Source organism: Lepeophtheirus salmonis, chromosome 2, assembly GCF_016086655.4.
Source record: "Lepeophtheirus salmonis chromosome 2, UVic_Lsal_1.4, whole genome shotgun sequence".
In the NCBI taxonomy this organism is placed as follows: Eukaryota; Metazoa; Arthropoda; class Copepoda; order Siphonostomatoida; family Caligidae; genus Lepeophtheirus; species Lepeophtheirus salmonis.
Genome location: NC_052132.2, coordinates 36,338,997 through 36,362,672, shown reverse-complemented (window position 1 = coordinate 36,362,672; position 23,676 = coordinate 36,338,997). Strand labels below are relative to the sequence as shown.

At 28.5% G+C, this 23,676-nt stretch overlaps 1 protein-coding gene and 1 long non-coding RNA gene across 2 annotated transcripts in view; both read right to left on the bottom strand.

Moving 5' to 3' along the window:
* Positions 1-23,676, bottom strand: part of LOC121132216 (lachesin) — a 209,693-nt gene that overhangs the window by 160,643 nt on the left and 25,374 nt on the right. The gene's annotated exons all lie outside the window — the stretch shown is intronic.
* Positions 6,278-8,854, bottom strand: LOC139904816 (uncharacterized). The gene is made up of 2 exons (XR_011779043.1): positions 6,917-8,854; positions 6,278-6,866 (listed from the first exon to the last, which is right to left on the bottom strand). It is a non-coding gene; the product is annotated as an uncharacterized lncRNA (long non-coding RNA).

The following is a 23,676-nucleotide window of genomic DNA, read 5'->3' as shown; positions in this document are numbered from 1 at the left end:
CCACACACAAAAAAAAACCCTGCAAATATCTTTGTTAGTACATGTGAATTCCCCTGAATGACAAATATTGCTATCATAACAATAGTAATAGAACGTTAACCATCGTAAATGAGTTTTAAAAACTATATATGGAGCTAAGTGACTAGATACTCCTTATTAACTTTTTATATCACGTGTCCCATATGGTTTTTATTATTTATATGTATACATACATATATTTTTGTTTGCTCTGGTATAAATGTTAAAATATAATATGTTGAAAGAAATAATAAAATGTAAGAACAACTATTGAATTCCCATGACAAACAAAAAACAAAAGATTCTTTTGTTTTAGTTGTTGTTACATCACACACAAGTATATTATTGCAATGTCAAATAGAGGGTGATTTTTTATTTCTTTTTTTGTATTGTGTTTAACTCTCAGTTTCAGTTTAATTGAACAACCAGTAGCATCTGCTATTCATTTTAGTTACAATATATTTTACATTGCCCTTTTTTAACCCTCTTAAACGCATTACCAAAAAAATGATACATTAGTCCTCCTATTCCCCCCTTCTCTCCACTAAAAAATGCACAGTTAAAAAACCACTAAATAGTATATATGTTGTCGGTTAACACAAAAGCAAGCAACTATGATTCTTCTCAAAATTGAGTCTTGGCTGCATTGTTTTTTATCAGCAAATTATCATCTTTTTCTATTACACAAAAAATTATGATTCACCTTCTCACAAATAAAATGAAGGTATTAAACTATAAATAACCTTATTAAATATCTCAACTTTTCTGCAAACACTCGCACACTTTACCGGAAAAAAATAATATAGATATTTTTGATGATGATTCCTGCTCAAATACTTTGTAATTATGATTCCCATTCATGTTACACTAATTTTAAAATATAAAATGTTTAATTTTTTCCCACATATAAGAATTAGATTTAAGTATTTATTAATTAATATTTGTTTAATTTCATTATAAAATGCTTACACAATTGGATTGAACAGTTTTAAAAACAGGTGTAACAAAAAACATATCTACTGCACTATAAATAAGTTATAAAAAATGTCTTAGGAAGAGAAGGAGTAAATCAATCAATGAATGAGGTTCAATGGGCAATAGGAATGAACCAATTGTTTGGATCGATTTTTTTAAAGCTCCTATTTATCTGGTCAAATTATGATCAACATTACTCTATCCTCATTAATTATCAAAATGGGTTTGTCATTGGATTAGTTTTATAAATGTTTACATAATATAGAATCATGAACGATCATCAAATATATTTATTATTTTTTTCAATCAAATGCATTTGTTTGGTAGAATTACCTTTTAGCAATTTGTACATTCGCCAAAATTGCATTTGACATTAAGGTGTTTCGGCAAAATGGTTGTAATCTCTCAACTCATCCTATAAATTTGAACACAAAGCCTATAATTAATCGAAATAAGCATATGAAAGGTTCGACTGTTTGAGATTAATTATGAGTTGGGCATTTCTCCCTTTCTTTATTTCAGTACATGATTTATTTATTATATTAATTTTATAATTTATCAGATGGAGTTGCAATAATTAAGTATAACTAAAAGTTATAGTATTATGTTAACTCCATCTGACCTAGAAATCTTGTGTGAAATCCATATAGATAAAGTATATTTCTTTCTGTAGGAATGACCAAGACACAAAACTACGCATAGTAAGTTCAAGAGAATAAATTATCTTGAGCATGTTGTCCATTGAGCTACGTTGACTCCATGATTTTTTTGGTTTTAACTCACTCTTTCTAAGTAAAACCATTCCTACTAAAAAGAAAAATTGCATCGACGAATTATTGTCCATGTAAGAATAAATCATCATAACAGTGAAATAATTAGATATTTATAGATTGGATCTGAAATGCTATTTTGGAGCCAATTATCTTTTATAAATAATATAAGGATTTAAAACTATATTTACATTAGTTTGTATCTCAAATCATGTTCAAAGTTAGCTTATTAAATGTTGGTTTGTATGTTTATACGATATACATAAAATAAAAACTGAAAAATACTCCTTGTTATCATTTTTATTCAAAATTCTTTTTGTGTTAACGTAATAGGCATAGACATAATTTTAAATTACCCGTCAACGAAAATAAAGCTAATTCATACTTCATTTTTATGGCTTTCTAGTTTTTTAGAAATATAATTATGTGTAGAAGAGTAATTTAGATAAATGTTTGTTTATACAATTAATTTTATAGCATTGTTTAAACAATAACTAAAAACTACCTTCAGTAGCCAATGAGTATATATTAGCAAAAACAAAGGTTTCTATGACAACTATTTGTGTATCTACACTATACAAATTAAATTTAGTATAGAGTCTTTAATTAAGTATCAATGGAAAAGATTTTTGAGCTCTCGAACTTTTTTAAATGAATGTATACTATGTATGTATGAAACACAACTATTTTTAAAAAGTATCTATTTGCAGATGCAACTTAATAAAGATGAATAAGCTTACTGTATATAATGTTGTGGAGGAGAGAGAAGGGCAAAATGGCAAGCAAGGATGTTGTTTTCCTTCAATTTCTTACATGCTATACTTCAGCATTACCATAGAATAACCACCTATTTGCGTTGCCAATATTATTTTGTCATGATAGCAGTTCAGTATTAATCCAAATTTGGATCAGAAGTGAGTCAAAAAAAAATTCTTCAAGGGGTTAGACGGATTGATGTTAGGGATGGAGAAAAGGGCACATGGAGGCAGGCCAGAAATCAGTCTTATTGTTGGTGCAGAAGTTTTGGTTCTTCTTTGCTGTATGTGTCTGTAATTGAATTCTTAGGATGTACGGATGGAGATGCAAATTGTCTCTGTAGCCAATTGCTGTAGCCAATTGTATTTTTTGTCGATGATTCGATATTTTTGAGCATAGAGACATAGGATAAAAATAACACTTGTGTTGTTTTTTTTTCGCTGTCATTTGTTTGCAACTTTAAACCTCGAAACTTAAAATAACAGTGATTAATTAAATCGTAATTCAATGCAACTCCAAGTATTGAGTTCCCATTCTCTATGTAAATTAAGGAGTCTGAACGATATATTTGTATCGATGCATCTTCATGAACATTTTGAATATCACACAATGATATACCCAGAGTATTCACCAGGCCTATGTTTTTCTTACCTTCTTTGGTTTGGGATATAAACTACATGAAGAATACGGTAAGAACAATGGCTGCTTTAACTTCCATCTCCCAAGGTACCAATAAATAATAGTATCAACAAATTTATGATGACTTCATTTGTTATGTATAATCACCATAAACTTCTCCTATACATCATTCATCCAAGTTGACGACTGCCTAATCCTAACTTTAAAGTTCTACAAAACTAGTCTATCAACAAAAGCCGTATGTCCTTGTAAGATAAAGTAAACATATCATTTAAATTAAAAGGGTAAATGTATTAATATCCTATTCTTTTATAATACCTATCAACCTACATATACATATAGGTAGGTAGGTATATATTTTCTAATCTATCTTTAAGAATGGGTATTGAAGAGTATTCAAAGCCCGTTTAATTATATAATAACCATTTGAAGATCCTTTGAATTATCTTATCATTCTTAGGAATTAAAAGAAAGAAAAATGATACGTTATAATCTCCAAGTAATTAAGGAAAAATATATACCTTAATAAGGCAATGATTTAATCTCCTAACAAAATTTGGTTTGACGAATTACATACAAATGTACACTCTGATATTTGTAAAGAGGTTTTTTTAATCAAAAATGATTTGCTATCTTTAGTTATTTTCTTAGTATGGTCATGAGCGTAATAATTGGATTTTTTTTAACAATATAAAGTGTAAAAATCTACCATCAAGGACAACATTTTTTTTTTTTTTTTTTTTTTTTTGAGATCACCAAGACAGATTTAAGGAGGCTGCGAGGGAGACGAAAAGAGTTCGGCTCTTTACTATATTAAGAGTAAAATATCCCAGTTCAGGGAAATATTTTTATTGAGGGGCTCTTCAATGACGAATAGGCTATTTGTCAAGAATTGTTACCATTAAAAAATCACATAACCTCATCGACTCATTAAAGTGATAATACAAGAAGTCAGCCTAGGTGTGAAATCCAAATTGGATAGGAAAATATTACTAGACCACGACATCCAAAATTGTTTAGGGATAAAGCGGTCGCAAGCGAGTGATCTTAGATGTCAATAGTAATCTCCAATGTTTAACATCATGTCGACGATACTATAAGGTTCATCTCACGCTGCTCTAAACGAATTTATATGGACTAAGGTGGTTGGGGAAAGATGAAAATAAGTATAGTAACTTTTTGTATATATACAAATCTTTCTTTTAATAATAGCAGGGAAAAGGGGATGTAGCAACGGTCCCTGGACTTCCCTATAATTATCAATGTTTATATTTGTTAATATGTCCAGTATTCAGTATTTCCGAATTGTCTTATATTTATCGTTTAATCGTTAATTTTTACTCTTTTTTGAATAAATGAAGATACTCATCAATAAATAAATAAAAAGTTTTTGATAGGATTGAAATAAATATTTAAGTTTATTCTTAAAGTAAAAATAAACTTAAATTATTTTTCGAGTATGTTTCGTGTACTTTTATAAAAGATTTTTCGATGTATGTACCTATTTAAAACCATATATATTTTTAAATGTTTATTCAGTAAGAAAAGTTATATCATATTCAAATATCTTAATATACATGTAGAAAAAAGTAAAACTCAAGTCTAACATGAATTCTTTTGATTTTTTTTTATAAATTGGAACATACATAGATGAAATAAAGGATAAAAAAATCTAAAATATTTCATATAAAGATAGCAATTCTTAATGACCTTTTTATTTCAATTACAATTAGATGAATCAGACAAGAAAAACAAATTGCAACTATTGTTTGGTAAATTATAATATACTATTTGATTCATAAAAATTGTTTATGATTAAATTTGAATATAAATATGTTTAAATGAATGATAAAATTTTAAGAGTGTCTATGGACAGTTGTATAATGCTTAATATTCTATAACGGTTAGTTTAGATCCACAAAGTTTATCAACTAATTCATAGTACTATTTTAAAAGGAAATAATATGAATTGATAAACAGATCTTCATAATTTTTTTTTTAACCTCTACTTTTCATAATCTTTTTATTTATTAAATTATATGGGTCAATATCGACCTTTTTCATATTTAAACAGTAAACATAACTTTAAAAAAGAACTAAACAAGTAAAAATAGGAAATTTGTAACATATGTAGTATATGAACAACAAACAAAGTTCTAAAATTTAAATAATTTAAGATAATTCACTAAAAAGTGAGAGTCGATAAATTTTTTATCAATTCTGGGATGACGACGATCCAGATTAGTAGTTTCACCCTTAAAAATAATTGACATTTCTTTGACATTACAGGTTATTATGTAACAATTTAAACCCTGACTTTGACAAATGTGTATTTTTTCCTTATTATATAATATATTGGATATGTTTCCCTATAGAATCCATCTTTTTATTATGAATATATTTAGTTTATTATATTTGTTTCTTTATAGGTTCATAACTTGACAAGTTGCACAGGTATTATTCTTCAAAGAGCTTCTTCATGGCTAATGGTTTTATAATTACACAGTGCACTTTTAATACAAGCTCACATATTCAGATTTTTTTTTCTTTGGCGTCATGAAAATGGAGAAAAAATTCAAGGAATCATTTGATACTTTTTTATAATCATTTGCCACTAATCACAAAAGGGATTACTTTTGCAATTTGAGTCGTGGAGTATACTTATTCTATTTGGAATAAGTTCCCTTTGAAGCAATTTTGCTATGTTTACCTGGTTCAAGTTATGAACCAACCTTTACCAAAGAAGTTCTTGAGTGATTAAATACATTAAAAACTTATTTCTATACCCATAACACAAAATTTGTTTTTAGGGAGCTCAAGGAAAGTAAAAAAAATAGATTCGTTAATAATAAGGAAATGGAGTCTCAAAAAACAAATATAAGATATGAGAATATCAACGCTCTCTAAATTTATTTAAACTCAAAAAAGTTAAAGGCAAAAAATTAAATTGGTGAAAATTGCAGTTGTGTTTTTTTTTAGGTGGAAAAAAATGAATTTCCAATTGAATATTGGATTCAAAGATGAAATAAAGTTTATAGAAATTTGTCTAAAATTTATTTGCATATAAATTTGACAAATAAAAATTGATGTTTAGCGGAAATATCTCTCTTTTTAATTAATTTTCTTTTCACTTTTGATCATCAAACGTCAATTTTCAATTTTTGAGAATAAATGCAAAAAAGAGGCATTTTGTGAATAAAAAATTAACAGTATAGCTTCGAAATAGTATTTTTACTTTAAAGAACAATTTATTATACAACTTTTCCAATATTTTCAAAAATATAGTTATTATCGAGGGTTATTTTTTCAATGTCACTATTCTCAATTACTATTTTGGTTTCGCAAGTTCAAAAAAGTGTATATATATTGGTAGATTATGTTTCTTTTAACAATGGTATTACATACTTTTGTTGCAATAGTAGTGCAAAACAGGTAGTTTTTTGGTGTGACAATTTTTGACAAAAAAAAAGATGGACTTCTCAATTAGAATTTTTTTCATGGATATATTTTGGTATGTTATTTGATATTTATATCACTATTTCATTTTAAAAATTATAATAATAGATTTCATATAATAAACAGGCGCCATATAATGATGCATTTAAGAGTACCCTAACGCTCACACACATTTAAGTAGTCCAAGCATTAATAAAATTGCATTAAGCATGTTCAATTTGATTTTCCACTCCCTCCTTGGCCTGAGCAACCCTTTGTTATTATGTATATATTTTTATATTTACGCTCTTAAGGATTTTGACATTTTTCACATCTCTAATCATTCTAACTCTAACCTTTCAAAGGATGGGCATACCTTAACTAGCAACATGCTACCTTTGAGTATTGAAATGTTTATAAGGAGATTTATATATCTTAATCCGACTGAAAAATATTTTCCTGCTCTCCCTTAAATCCCTTTTAGTTGACTGTGGACTTTAGTTTGAGAACTATTGTCTTATATGATCTTTCTCGTGTCCTCAGCTACAAAATGAATTAATTTAATATTTCCATTATACTATTTTACTTTGAAACCTCCAAATTAATAACTTTTTATTAAATATGATCATCATCCTATCTATCAATACGCATATCCATAAAAGTAATTAGCTTTGTGATGAATTAATGTACTTTGCTAATGAATTTGAAAAAGGTATTTATACATATATATACATATAACATATTAATATGAATGCAAAAAACATATATTAAATGTAGGCTTTAGGTATATTAGACCTTTCTTCCTCATCCATAAATGGAATGAAATGTGAATACAATTAAATACATTCATAAGCAACGTTTTTTTGTAAAATATACAGCGAGAAATCACTTTGACAATGGTCCATACAATTTTCTTGGTTCTTAGAGACCTTAGAAGCCGGCAAACGTTAAGTTCATCTTTAATGCAATATCATATGGCATGTATTATCATTGAGGTATATAAATTCATATTTAAATATTGGCTATCCCATTTATAAATTTGTAAAAAAAATTACCGAAATAGAAGCAATACTTTTTGAAGTTGCATGCTGTAAATAGTTTTTTTTTTTACATAGTAGTTTTCATTATACATTCATTATGGGAGAAGGAAAATCTAAGGAAAAAATGTGTGTGCTCATCAAAGATAGAGAGTAACAATGACTATTGGTTGAATAGTTATAAATGTTCTATTCTTTTTGGACTCTGAGTAGAATGGAAGATCGACATTGGATTCATTCCTGTCTTCACTAGATAAAGAGTTAGATTTGGGTTTATTTCCTACCCTTTTCATAGCTGTTCACAGCTTATAACATATTTATCCTTTATGGAATTTACTTTATTGAAAAACTTTCAATTATTTGTATTTCTGGGTACTTATATATTTTTTGTAAGAATTTGGTATTGAAGGACTACCTCCTTGAGTCTTAATAAATGATTTTAAAGACAATAAAATAACCCTTTTTTGTATAAAATAATTATTGAATTCCAGGGTTTCAGTGGATGGATATTTTTATGCAAGTAACAAAGACAGTGTTCCTCATTTTATCACACAAAGGCTTTTGAACTTTCTTTCTGTGATTTTTCCAGTAAGACAGAGATCCAAAACTGGGATCCAGATTAGTTTTTAATGTAACATTCAGAGGAAAATTAGATAAGAATGATTTTGTAACCTTTTTAATGGCACGAGCAATAGGAATATCCATGTTAATTTAGCAAAATCTCAGTATGTGTTAAATACAATGAGAATAGGGAATTGAGGAAGTTAGAAAATTGACACAAATGGATTAATAAACAATGCAATCAATTATATTTGTCTTTTATTTAGCATTTACCTGTATATTATTTGGGATTATTATGTAAACTATTTGTGTATGAATTTTATTATGATTTAACTTTGGAGCTTTTGATTTGATTTTTATATTCATGTTTACCGACATCATTTTTTATATAGTTGTGTTATGTTCTAAGTCTGAATTAAATGAATTTCACTAATCAAAAATATCTAAATTATTTTTTGATAAGATTTAAGATTGTTCTAATTGACCTTACATTATTTAAAATATATATTCATATATTTTTGAAAATTTTCTAAGCATTCTATATTTCTAAATCAATTTCATCTGACTATAATAATAATACAACTGAATCAACTCATGTAAAATCTAAATAAAATGTCTGATAGTCATAGTGCAGATATTACTGTCTTCTGATCTTTAAAAGCCTTTTTTGACCTATTTTGATGTATGTTATAGAAAAAAAAATTAATGGAGAAATTGTTATATCTAAAGTGTTGATTTTTTAATATTGTTTAAAAATGAGTTATATTGAACATAAAGGAAATAATTTCTTTTGAATTATTATTAATAATAAGTTTAAACATTTTTATCTCAACTTGGAGTGTTTTTTGTTGTTTTTTTTTCTCAATAAAATTGATTGTAGTTGAACAACCTAATATGTCTTTTTGAAGTATTTTTTATGTAAATTATACCTTAATTATTTATGGTTTAAATAATTTCTTTTAGAGGGGGATTTGGTATGGGTTCGAGCCGAAAGATCGTTTTCCTAACTTCATATTGCTAGGCCTGAAAATCCTGTGGCTCAAATATTAAATCCTGACATTTATTTATAATATGTCGTAGCTTTTGTACAATATATAAAACTATTATTAAGATACTGTTGAGTCTTAAAAAAGTTTCAAGAAGCACATTTTAAATAAATAAGGAAAAAAAGATCATAAAATATCAAAACTGTCAAGTGGTTATTTTATTTTATTTCTTCGATATGAAATAATTTTATTAATGCTTTTTAAAATTGCATTTAGTAAGTTTTTTTTTTTTTAAATTACAAGTCTTTATTGAAATTTAAAATTAGCTCTAAAGTTCTTTTAAGATAAGTTCAATAATAAATATTCCTCAACTCCTCGAGGGAACTATAGCATGAATGTGTTGAGATTGCAACAAAAAAAAATACATGTCTTTGAGAGCAGCCTTGGGAATTAAAATTATATTTACGGCATAGAAACAAGCTTTTTTATAGTTACCAATATGAAGTTTAATTTGTTATTGGTGTTTCCTAAACTTTAAGCTTTGAAGGTATGTAATGTGAGTTTGAGAAAAGCACAGAAAATAAGCCTATTAATGAAAAGTGTCAATTTCTTGAAACCCCTAATTTACCAAAACAGCCAATTCATACTTTATTATTTCTGGTAGGCCTTGAGGTCAGGATGAAGTTGATTTTTAAATTATCAACAGATAGAGGCGTTAATTGTTTGCATCATTTTGGGAGCTTACTCCCAAAAATTATCAAATCGTTACATAATTACTTAGATAAAGAAAGTTATGATATATATGTAAAAAAAATTAAATAGGCTTTAGAATCTTTTTTTATTTATTATAAAGGGCTACTAACATCACTGTTAAGAGGACCAAGGTTTAACTTATACAAGTTGTGACCATTCACTAGGATCCATCTATTTGATACTTGAGTTCAAAGGAAAAGCTGTCAAATAATAAAAATTCCCCCATTCTTGGCCCTTTGTATCTGACCCGATGACATTAAGAGCCAAAACTTTTTTTCCCTAATACGTTTGAAACACAATTTATGAAAGGTTGTGTTTAATATAACGATAAAAAAGAAGGCCTCAGTTACAAGCCTAGATCGGACCAAATTTAATAAATTGATTTTCAAACTTTTTAGAGAGAAAAATACATTTTGGATCTTAGTGGCATCAGAGTCAAACTCCCGGGGCCACAAATGGCTCAATTAGTAGCATATTACAGCTTTACCTCTCGACTTTATTTACTACAGGATAGATCCTAATAAATGGACACAGCTTGTAATTTAATTTTAAACCCGTTATTAGTACAGGATCAACTTCATCCTTATCTCAAGGGCCTACCAGAAATATGAAGTTCATTTATATAAATTAAAAATGGCCTTTGTAGTCATATAGTATTCAAGTAATTGACAATTTTTTTGTTAGGCAAATTTAGCCTGCACTATAATAGGAATTAAAAAGGTGGACAAAAAAATTGTCTTAATGGTCGATTTTTTTTAAAGAGATAGTGGTGACTATAGTTGGTTGCAAATTGGCTTTTTAGTTCCACTTACCTAAAAAAAAATAAGAAATGCACATATTAAAAATAGTTTATAAGTTGACTACTATTAGAGTAGTTAATTCTAAATTATTGCGTTGTTGCTTATAATTGTAGGCCCGTATTTCTCTTCAAATCCTAACACGAGTATTACCATGATGTGTTTTGATTTTTTTTTATTGTCCTTAGTAATTATAACATATGATATTATCAACACGTATGGATCAATCGAATACTTTCTTTACCATTATATTCCAAATTTGTGAATTCGTGGTCCAAAATATTTTAGTCAGACATGTAATATATGTAATATTTTGTAGACTGTAATGAACTGATTAATTCCAAATTAATATATAATTTTTTTTTAAAGATAAGTTTTATTGCCCTTCGATCTTCCCTTACCGAAGAATCTACATTAAAAATGTAGCAAAAAATTGATATTACTAGATATTGCAAGGATATTTCATTCTTTGAAGTGGATAACCACCCCAGGGATATAACGTAGTGGTATTAATTAATTTCAAGGGAAATAATTTTACTTGTGAAAGATGTACAGTTTGTGAGGTAAAATTGTGGAACAAATAAGGTAAACTTTTTTGAAAAAAAGTACAATTCGTTAGTTGTTAACGACCCACTGTACTATTTAATGAGTTCCACTGTTTATTCTGCTTCGTCATTGATAACATTACAACATCAATTAATTTAATGGATTTTTATAATCACAGTTACTTAGCCGCAATTCTGGATCACCTTTTATAAATTCTGAATGATATTGTTTATTTTGTTAGTAGCAAAGTCTTCTAATTTTTTTTATGGATAAAATTTTCCTTTGAATTTGTTTTTTATTTTTCATTTAATATATATATATTTTTTTTTTTTGATCCAAAACTAATTCGACTATCAAATAGAGTCAAACTAAAAAAATCTTCAAATAAATACTATAAATGCTTAGAAAGTTTTTCAAATGCCGTTTTTGAAATTAGACTATTGACTTTGAAATAATTATTTAGTGGTTTAATCAAATACTTAAATAATTATATGGAGAATATGAGACTTTAGAAGCAGAAATTTATGCTTCAAATATCCTTGCACAGTAGAGATATAAATATCTCCCTCCTCTTTAGAATATAAACTACTACTTTAATAACCAAATTTTAAACTATACAACACTTTAGACAGCCAACGAGTGTGGTGCATTTGAAAGAATAACATAAATTTAAGCCCATGTTTTGTTGTACTACCAAGAAATATTATTGCGAGTCCGAAAATTATTTATACTAATCTATTAGAAGAATCTGTTGAAGGTGTTCGTTGGGAAACTATATAATTTATTGTCCTTAATCTACAATCTGTTATACTATTTCATATATTCACAATTTAGGCTTATAATTAGTATTTACACTTCTTTTTTTAATAAACTATGATATTATTTACCTTTTCCTTTGTTAAAATATTCAAGTAATATATTTCCTTTTTATTTTTGTGCAAATTAATAACCGTGCTAATTAATTTTTAAGAAAACTACAATGTATTCTATATTATTATTTGTTATTAAATATTTTTAAAATATTATAATTAATAATTGTAGTACTTGAATAGTTCTACACCAAAATTCTCAAAATTGGATTAAATTCTTAATAAATGTACTCCAGATGTCAATAGGATCAAAGATGGGGATTCAAAATTTTGGATAATTATTAATGACCGATAAATAAGACTAATTTGACATTTCAAATGAAGAACCAATCCAACCAAAAGCAAAGAGTCTTGTTCTGCTGGAGGAATATGCAAAAAACATAGCACGCAACACGTTATATATATATTAATTTTCTCTTCCACTATTTTGCATTGTAATTAACATTATTTATATTTTTTTTCTCAAAACAACATTAATATTTTTTGGATTACACTTAATCATCTTGAAAAAATTATACAACAAAAAAACTGTTTTAACAATAATTGAGAAAAAAAAATCACTTTTTTATTGGAAAAATTGCAATTATAAAAACTTTGAGGTCGACTTCTAAACATTTTTCAATTTTGCTCAAATTGCCATTTGTAATTTTTTTTTATCAAAAGGAACTGATTTTGATCCGGCAACTACTGCTATATGTGATGCCTACATCAGGTACTAATGGAATATTTTTGCCCTTTCATTTTCAATCTGTCCATTTAATATCTAAATTAGTAATTGAAGAATATAATATTCAATAGTGTAGAATGTACAAGATAAATTATTCATAAATTAATTTTTTTCAAATGTGCTGTTTGATAATCAATAACTGTGTTATATACAAAAAAAATACATTTTCCATCTGCCTTGATCAATTTTCCTCTTTCTGCAGGTAAACAATATGAACATATAAAAAACATTATTTATTACCTCGAATATTAATTTTACAATTTGCTACTTAAGTTCTAAAACTAATAAAATGCCCCATTTGTGCAATACTCTCCAACCCTTTCTTTTAAAAAATAGAAAAAAAATGTCTAAAATCACTTGTTTGCAAGTAAATTCTTTCAAATTTTAAAATTATTATTCAAAAACTGTATGGAATTATTCAAAGTTTAATATGAATTTATTTGAATTCATCTAATGCACATTCAGAAAATTGATAAGAAGAAAAGCAGAAACTTATAAAAAAGCTGAGAATTTTTTTTTTTTAAACTTGGAAACTAGAGGGTCAGAACTTCTAACTTATCTTAAATTTAGCATTCTGCTTGCTGTCATTGATATCACATATGTATATACATATACTAAGTATGCGCCTATGAAATGAGATTTTTGGCTATTGACCAGTTAGACATTATAATCTGGTCCAAAAATCTAAATGCTGATTTCAACATGTGTCAACAATATTTAATTCATTGTTTGTATAGTTTAATTCAACAGCGCACTTTTTTCGCTCGTAAGAATGTCTAATTTTGTGCAGATGATTTTTTCTTACCAATTAAAAAAAACGCTTCTCAAGCCCATTAAATGCTTGTCCAAGCTTACGGTGGGCATGTTCTAAGCAGATTACAGTACTTTAGGTGCAGCAATGCCAAACCGATCGCAAGGCCAGGTGGCTTCGGAAAGAAGGCAATGCTGTGTGTCTTCTGGGACCAGTGTGGTGCCATACGGTATGACCTTCAACAACAAGGTCAACCCATTCATTGTGATCACTACCAACAACAATTGTCCGATTTGAACCACGCTATATGCCAAAAATAGGAAACCAGGCGACAAGGTAATTTTCCTTGATGACAACACACCCCTGCATTACTATATAGCCACCCACCAGCTTGTTGAATCGTACAACTTGGAACCTCTTGCTTATGCAGCGTACTCACCAGACCTGCCGCCTTCCGATTATCACTTGTTTGCATCGATAGGCCATGCACTCAATGATTTACGATTCTATTCTCAAGATGAAGCCAAAAAATGGATCTATGGCTGATTTGCAGCCAAAGCCTAACGATTATTTTGTAAAGGCGTGCATAAATTTCCTGAAAAATGGAAAAAATGTGTGGCTGGCGAACGTGTATACTTTGAAAATGAAATGTGTAGTCATCTTTTTTCACAATAAACGTTATGAATTTTTTTCAGGTATCCTAGGTGCATACCTAGTAATTAATGTGAATATCAAAAATGCAATTTGAATAAATATTTCACAAGAGATGGCATTGAGGAAATAACATTTTTGTGATAGATAGGAAAATATTTACCAATTTTTTCTTTTCTCTTATATCCTTTCATTCATTTTTATTTTTTGTATTAGAAATCTCTCAGGAAGTTTGTTTATTTTCAGTATAAATATTTTGATGCCTATTTTTTTAACGAACCTACACACAAATATGTACAAATTCCAATAAAGTACATAAATACTTTTATTTATTAAAATATATTCGTGTGCACAATTTCATACCTACATACAATAAATCCTTTAGCAAACACGAGCCAAGATAGTTCATTGATGGTATAAGTTTTTATGTGCATTAACTTACTACATATATAAATACCAACTATAAAAAACTACTACACATGCCTCATTTTATCTTAGTATAAATTATAAAATAATCCTGTTATTCAGTAACAACCCTACAAAATCTAAATATCTACAGATTATATTTCATTTTTATTTTTTATGTATTATATTTATGTAGTATTGAAATATATATTGGATATAGAGTTATAAGTTGTAAATTCTAAGTATTTCATCGCGTGTGAAATGTGTTGCAGTTGGTCACCTGAGTTGTTTTTTCATAATTTCCAAATATGATATCAATAACTTAAAAGGCTTATGGAGATCAAATTTAATAATAAAATAACATCGTGTGAGGGTTTTTATGAAGACTATGAAATTGTATGGGATTTATAACCAAATTTATGTTTTGTACTTCAGGCCCAATTCGAGTCTCCAGTCTTTGTTCAATAGTAAATTATAAATAGAATATTTCAAACCAGTCAAATTAAAAATCTAAGAAAATAAGGATAATCATAAAACAATAATAATCAAATGCGGAAATAAAACACGGCTGCACCGAATAAAAAGAGGTTCAGTTTTCGTAATGATATAAACAGCTATTATGTATTGTAACAACCACAACAGTTGCTGTCAAGAAAAAAAAATTGCCATCGTTCAATGCAAAACACCATATTAAAAAATGATATAAAATGTTAAAAACTAGTATCTAGTACCCCTATCTTCATATATAAATTTTAAAAATTATTAACGATAGTTAACTTGGTACTAGTATTGTCAGGATATCAATATTTTTGTATCAGCTCAGGTACTAATATAGTTATACTTATTTTGATACTTTTTCAAATAAAAATATAAAAACCAAATCGTCATTCAGGGCGATTCACACGTACTTACAGGTGTATTTGGAGTGTTTTATTGTGGGAGGTGGGAGGGGAATACTTTGAAATTTGATGACGTTTTCGAAATAAAACTGAAGAGGAATTCCGGAATCTACAAAAGGAGACTGTCATAAAGACATACTCCTGTTTCCAAGGTTGAGTTGAAGTCGTTGAAGGCGAATTAATTGAACAATAACAAAGAAAAAAATATTTAACGTTCATTTGGGACTGTTTTTTATTAAAATAGGATGATTAATGTAGGAGAAAATACTTTTAAGAAAAATAAATATGTGGGCTGTTGAATTCAGGTCGCACCCTGTTAATATATATATATTGTTACAAGCACAGTAGACGGACACAATAATATAAATTTTAAATCTTGCAACGACAAAATAATTCCTTAAAGTTTATTTCCCACATTGAAACTTGGTGTACTTTCCTTGAGATTTGCCCTTCTAGGGATACACTCTTCACCAGCATGGTTTTGAACTTAGCTACTGACTTGGAGGCAATACTGAATGATACATTTTGGCTTTCAGACAGCAAGCTTTAAAATAAATTATTTTTTTGTTGACACTCTCCTAATATTGTGCTCATGCCCTCGACCACAACTACTACCATTTCTACCTATTGAACTTATTTTGGTGATTTATTTATTAAATTTGCATTTGCCTTAATGAAAATATGGGATTTTTGAAGAAAGTTTTCTCTTTTCATGAGTACATAGGCTAATTAAAACTTTGCTCGCAATATATGATTTTGTAAAAGAAATGTGGTTTTATGTTTATCACTAGAAAGTACCAAAAATAAATGAAGTTAATTGTTAATATATAGGGATTCGTACAATAATTATAAATTTGAAGAACCCTTGAAGTGGTTCATTATAAAGTATACGAATATAAATATATATATTTTCAAGGCAAGTTATCATTTAAAAGATTGTATATTTGATGGAGTACCTAATTTTACTTTCATATCTAAATATGACTAAAAAAGTAACATTATAACTTGATTATTTAAATTAGTCGTGAAATTGACCATTTTACTGATTATTCGTAATGACTTATATAAAATATCTCCAAATGCACACTGTCGATAAAAGAAATATACGTCAACTATAAGAAACAGCTAATGAACGATTATAAGAGTTGTTAGAGTTGCCATAAGGTTTTCGACACTATTAAAAGTACAATTTCCTTACTCGATCGAAATACCTCTCTTCCAATTACGCAATTATGGCCAGGGTCGTCAAAAAAGAAAAAAATATGATCCCTCTAAAATCTTTTGATTTGGCATCCTGCAATACTGTATTATTATTTGCTAAAGATAAACACACCTTGCAGATATACTAATTACATACTGTCTTATATTCATATACCATCCTTGTTACTATATATTGTTTACATAATTACGTAAGAGGACGATATCTTGGGATCCTTCTTTTTCGATACCTATTGATTAGGATTGAATTGTAAAAATAACTTATCCCAATTATTTTAATCATTTTAGTACATCACTACAAAAAACGAGGTAAGAAGTTATTTCCCCACAAAATGCGACATTCATTTATTGCAATGTATTAAATCCATCAGTTTTTTTCTCATTTAGAATTTAAAAAAAATAATAATAATTGTATTATTAGATAAACCCCTAATATATATATATAAATAAAATGACGACAGTTTAAAATTAATCTTACAAAGAGATGTCAGTGTTAATTAAATAATATTTATTGTTTATTTGTTATATCAAAGTTGTTTCAATGGCAATTCGTGTCCTTACCAGTACTTGAAAAAAAAAAACACCCGAGGACTGTACAAGTGCTTAAACATGATTGAGTAATTATATCAAAAGAGTGACAAATATCGAATAAGATTTGGCTATTTAATTGTTCATCGGCAATTTTTATTACCTCAAGGGGAAGGTGAAAAAGGGGATTGATTACCCCCAAGGGATTTTGACCTAAAGGGATTTTGTCTTGTTTTTGTTTTTTTGTCCAAGGGTCTTTGAGGTTATTATTATTATTTTTTTTTTGCTATGTTACTGCCATGCCTTAAGTTTTTATATTTTTATCTCAGTTCTCAAAATTTATTTACATACCTATAAAAAAAAATTCATGTATTCATATAAAGAATTAGAGATATTTCAATGGGCATTCATAAATTACGTTTCTGCAAAAGGGGAGTTGAAAATAAATGTTTACAAAAAAAAAATACATTTGAAAATCTATGCTGCCACTAATATTATTATCATTTTCTTGGCAAAGTTTTTTACCCACCTTCCCCAGTTTAATATGTTTTTCTTTTTCAACTTTAATCTGTTGAATAAATGTATTATTTCATGTTACTCCAATTATCAGAAATGCCTTGAATGTGTATAATACCGGGTCAATCTTTGATATTTACTCATCTCTATTTTTGAGAGTTTAAGAGTAATTTTTTTACAATGGTCGGATGAACAATGTTGTAGAACATATAATTAGCTCCCGATTTCTAAGAAAAAAAAATTTCTTTGTCGCCACCATGAACACACAGTACGAGAAAAAGAATGAGTTCGAAATGCTCCTCCGCGCAGGATTTTCCCAGAAGGACATCTGGGACCAGACTTGGCCTCCAGAAAGACGATTTACAATATCTCTATGCGGTTGGAGGTCTGGGAGGACTCAAACATTCTCAAGGAGCAGGCAGGAAATCATTTGTGTCTGCCAACCGCCTGAAGCCGACCTTCAAGAAAAGGGCGAAATCCTCAATTGCTGATATGGTCAAATCATATCCATCGTTGTTAGTTCTTCCTGTGCCCCCACAAGATGGATCAACTGCCCACACCACAAAGAAAAACAAAGATTATTGAAGACTTTTGGTCGCCACAGAGCCCAGACCTTAACCCCTAGACTATTCCATCTTGGTGCAAGAGACACCACTACAGTATCCGGACCCAGAAGACCTCTGTCAACAATGATTTTGCCTCCTTGAGCCCCGAGTACATCCAAAGGGTCTACAGCAGCTTCCACCCCCAACTATAGCTCACCATCAATGTTGAGGGGGGATACATTGACTAAAACATGTGATTTGGGTTTCAATTAATAATTATTAATAGTTGGCAAACTTGTTTCCGAAGTAAATAAGGATCCTCCCATGGATTTAATACTTTTGCATTAACATGAGTAAATAATAACGGTTGGCTCGGTATTTAGTAGATAAGGTATATTACGATTTTCGTATTAAATATAATCATAATCCCACTTTTTAAGCATGAAGGCATTAAGCAATGTCTAAATTGGATATCAATTATCCAATTCATACTCATGGGACAACAGTGTCCTATAGATACAATATTAGTTATTGAGCTTGTTTGATAATCGAATTTTCTTTTCTTTTGAAATCTAATATCTAACATGTTACACATAAAAGAAAAATTGAGTAATTTTGGAAAAAGAAAATAGCTGTCTTGATTTCAGATATTTGGAGTTCCAGGGCCAAGCCAAGTTAATTCATAGGATATCCTTAGAGCATGCACCTGTAGTTGGTCAAAATAAAGGCAAGGAATATAATTCAAACAATCAGGGAATTAGTGTCATAAGGAAATGACATATTTTTGTGTGCCGTTAATTGCAGTTTTTTAGAGGAAGAAAAATCTGGGTGGTATGGGGGACTTTTTCAATATTAAAATCTTTAAAAAGGAAAAAGGATAATTTTCATTGTGCACTTTTATTATCTTTTCTTTGTTATTTTTTAGTTTGGTTAAGCAATAAAAATAATTTTTTTTTATCAATTAAAATATCCTATAAACTATTCTAGTCGGAGGTGTAGAGTCCCCATAATGTGTATAAAGCTTCTTTTTAGTCTCTTGAGGCAATTTTTCTTAAATTACTCCACTTTCTCGATTCAAACGAATGCCAAGCAGAAAGAATTAGACCAATCCGGCTGAAAGTTGGTTTATATTTTTTCAATAGATGCTACTAACTAAACAACACCTTTTTCACCTCTCAGACTTTGTACAGACTTGTTAAATGACCCTCGCATATGTTAACACAAGAGCAAGCTAGTATGGTTTTCTTAAAATGGAGTATGTATGACATATGTACTCTTCAATTAATGATCGGCAATGTCTATCACCAAGTTACATGATTAATTTTATGGCGTGGCCGAGAATTGCACTCAAAAAAAATCGTCGTCACTATGGAAGCATAGGTTCTTTTCGAAGGACCATATCGGTCCCAAATATATTCTTTTAAATCCAAAAAAAAAGACCTTAAATTATAGATAACATTTTGGAGTACCTTAACTTGTCCCTGAAATTTGAACATACAGCCTATGATTACCAAAATGTGTCTATGAAATATTGAGCCAAATTAATGTAGATTAGACTGGTTTAATTTTCAGTTTTTTGGAGTTTGAATTACGAGTATTGCAGAAAAGTGGCCTAGGGGTATGAAAGTAAACAGTACAAAATATCATTGTTGTTCAATTTCATCTTCAGGTCACACATTTTACTTAAATTTTTGAAAATTTATATTTATTCATTATTTTGCCTACATTTCTTGATTAATCAATAAACTAGAATTTTTATTTTATAAACTGCTAGATAGTCATAAAATCTACAAATGATGTACTTTAGGTATTTTTCAAAACGTGTATTTATCCTACAAACAGAGGAAAATGAACACCAATTTTGATGATTTGCGTATAAGGCGCACCTGTTTTAATGCTTTCCCATGAATAGTTTAAGTGCTTATACAATCAAAAGTAATTTCATTAAATAAATTTGTAAGATTCTAATAGAAAAATATATCAGTTTCATAAATATATTATGAATGACTGTCACCTAATGTCTGATAAATAGCATAAAAATTGAGTTTTTATTTTAATTAAAATATACAAATATGGAAAAACTATCAATTTTCAAAAACTTTGAAACAAATGTGCCTTCAGAAGATGAAATTCCTTAACAATAAAATTTTTGACTGAATACTTTCATACCCAAACCTACTTTTTAACACTATCCGTAATCGAAATTCAAAAAATGTTAAACCAGTCTGCTATAACTATATATTTATATGATGTAAAAATAAAATTATATATTCCTCCTTTTAGTGATTTTGGTTCAAGATTATTCTAATGTTAACTAACCACATATTTATATAACAAATGATATTTGTCCATATAAAATTCAAGATCGTTGTTTCAGAATAATGAGTTATATATGTTACTTGTCAGACTAGGATATATACTGGAACATGGAAAATTTCATTGGATAAAAAAAAATCATTTATATACAGATAGATCTCTTGTTATTAAACTTTTAAGAATGCACTTTATATGAGAGTATATTCAATTACTTTTATATAATAAATACTTTTTATGATTTTACTATAGATTGAAGTGCAAATCTATTTAAATACAATCAAATTCGGAAAAATTTCTCCAGATTTTTTAATCAAAAAAGAGCATTGCAGAACAAAAACATAATTTTCAAATCTTTGGATAAGATCAAGTCGTAAATACTTTTTACATAGCATGTAAATTTCAGAATATTTAGATAAAATTCATCTAAATTTTATTCAAACACAATAGATTAAATCTTCTAATAAACAGAAATCAAGAAAATGTATGTTGGACTATATTAAATATATTTGAAACTAATTGATGGTCTAAGTAAAATAATACTTTATGCATAGAAACATGTACTCCATTTTTATCTTCTTTTTTTTTAAAGACAAACTACAGAAGATTCAAATTTCAAAAAATTCGGAGTGGCCGTATGAGCATGACACTGAACGTTCTGGACAAACTGTTGAGGTTACTACTTCAGAAATCATTGATAAAATCCATGATATATTGTGGGTAAAAAGGTAAAACTATTACAGGTGCATTATATTCATCGTTATTCGACAGTTTGAAAACTGAGTTACAAGAAAAATGCCCACAATTGTCCCATAAAAAAAGTCCTTTTTCATAGTGATAGATACCAGCTCACACCTCAACATTTGTGGTCGCAAAATTAATGGAAAAAAGATTTTAGCTCGTTTAACATTTCGCATATTTTCCATATTTATTCCTCAATATGAAGAAATCCCGGGGGAGGGGGATATTTTGTGCAAACAAGGAGGTGATTGAATAAAAAAAAAATATTTTTTAGACTTGACAAATCTTAATATTCGGAAGGGATCAACAAACTAGAGTAGATTTGGACGAAGTGTATAAGCCTAAAATGAAACTATGTTGAAAAATAAATAGATTTACCCCAAACATTAAAGTATAATTTATTTTTGCACGGACTTCTGAAACGGCACTCGTATGTATATTGTATATAGCATAGAATAGTTAAATAATAAAAGATAAATGATTCTTCATATTCCTTGTCAAATTTGCTTATATGTGTAAAAGTTAATTTTACTCATTAATATTTATTCATTTAATAAATCAGACCAATTCTTGCATAAATGAAAAACTGGAATAATTTTTTTGATGTCATAAATAAATGTAATAATATGTCAAGTTAAAAAGAGCGTTATGAAGTACTATGCACATATCTATTATAATATCAGAATAATTGTATGGTTAAAAAACAATAAATTATGAATACGTCATATGAACATAGTAAGTTAGTATAATCAGAAGAGATTTATTCAAACATATAGCAATTTTGATTGCCTTCAAACATTTTCTGTAATTTTTCGTAAGCTATGTGGCTAACAAACAAATAGAGGCAAAAACATAATCTCAGCAAAACTTTAAATGTGGCAAGCCATTATTAACCAAAAGGAAGCCTTTTCTGATATTAAATTTTTTATTTGTTTTATAGAAATTAAGTTGTTTTGCTGACAATTCTTAAGTGTATCCAGTAATTGTAATAATATAATGTCTACTTATACATAATCAAAACAACTCCTTCTGACCAATTAAGGATACATGTAACAAAACTCCTCGTAAGCTTGGTTCCACTGAGTATAATTATAAGAATTGTATCCATTCTAAATCAGTGACTTATAATGTTCAGGGCATTAAATAAAGAGGGCAGGGATATTTCATCCAAATGCAAACACTGATCAGCCATTATTGTGAATTGAGTTGGATGGGTTGGGAATATCTGCAAGGAAGACTCCCGATCATTCTGAGAGAAAGAAACACACTCCAGACTTTCTGTAGCAAAAGGGAAAAATAAACGTGTCTTCCTAACTCACCGGATCTGAATCCTGTGGGCGTCTTAGAGAGAGAAAGAGTACAAGAAACATGAACATAGTACTCTTGAGTGTTTGCCAGCTTTTATTCTCGAAAAATTGGTCAATATGGACAAGAAGCTCATAATCAAGGCATGTGCTAGGTCCAGAGCTATGTTGAGGGCTGTGGTTGAAGCCGGAAGTGGTTGGTTTGAGTATGATTGAGTTCACTATGAACCCTGTCACGTAAAAGCAAAATATTTGTGAATTGCAGAAATGATTTTGAGAAATACGATGTACTATCCTTAAATTATCGTACATTTATGATAAAAATAGTGTACAACTAAAGTGCTTTACATATATACATACATAAACTTGTATATCTACAAAGTAGTTTTGGGAGAAACAAATAATAATGTGGAGGTATAATGAGAATGTTAGTTCAATATTTTTTTCCCGTCTTTTTTTGTATATACCCACCTCCCCCAAGTAAGATATGATTAGAAATATTTTTTTTTTCTAATGATATAATTGAATGATAGCATGTAAGGACTCATCATTACAATGAAGAAAAATACCTACTTGCTTATATAGGCATATGCATAAGTATATATTTAACCTGGAAGGCTTTGGTAACACTAGAAATATATTCGTATAGAACCTTTCTTCAGAGACACATCGTTTCAAAAATGAACCTACTTGTTCGTAAACAAATATATAAATAATGTTTAATAAACATTAGGAATGTATTTTGAATAAATAATAGAGAACAACCACCAGAACGACATTGGCATAGGATTTCCCCCTCGCGGAATGTTGGTATCAAAAATGACTTTAATAAAGTTATAAAACCATGCGAGCTAACAAGAAAAATTATTTCACTCTGTTTTGATTAATATAATTACAAAACAAGCGTTCATTTGCTACAAAACCTCAAAATAAAAC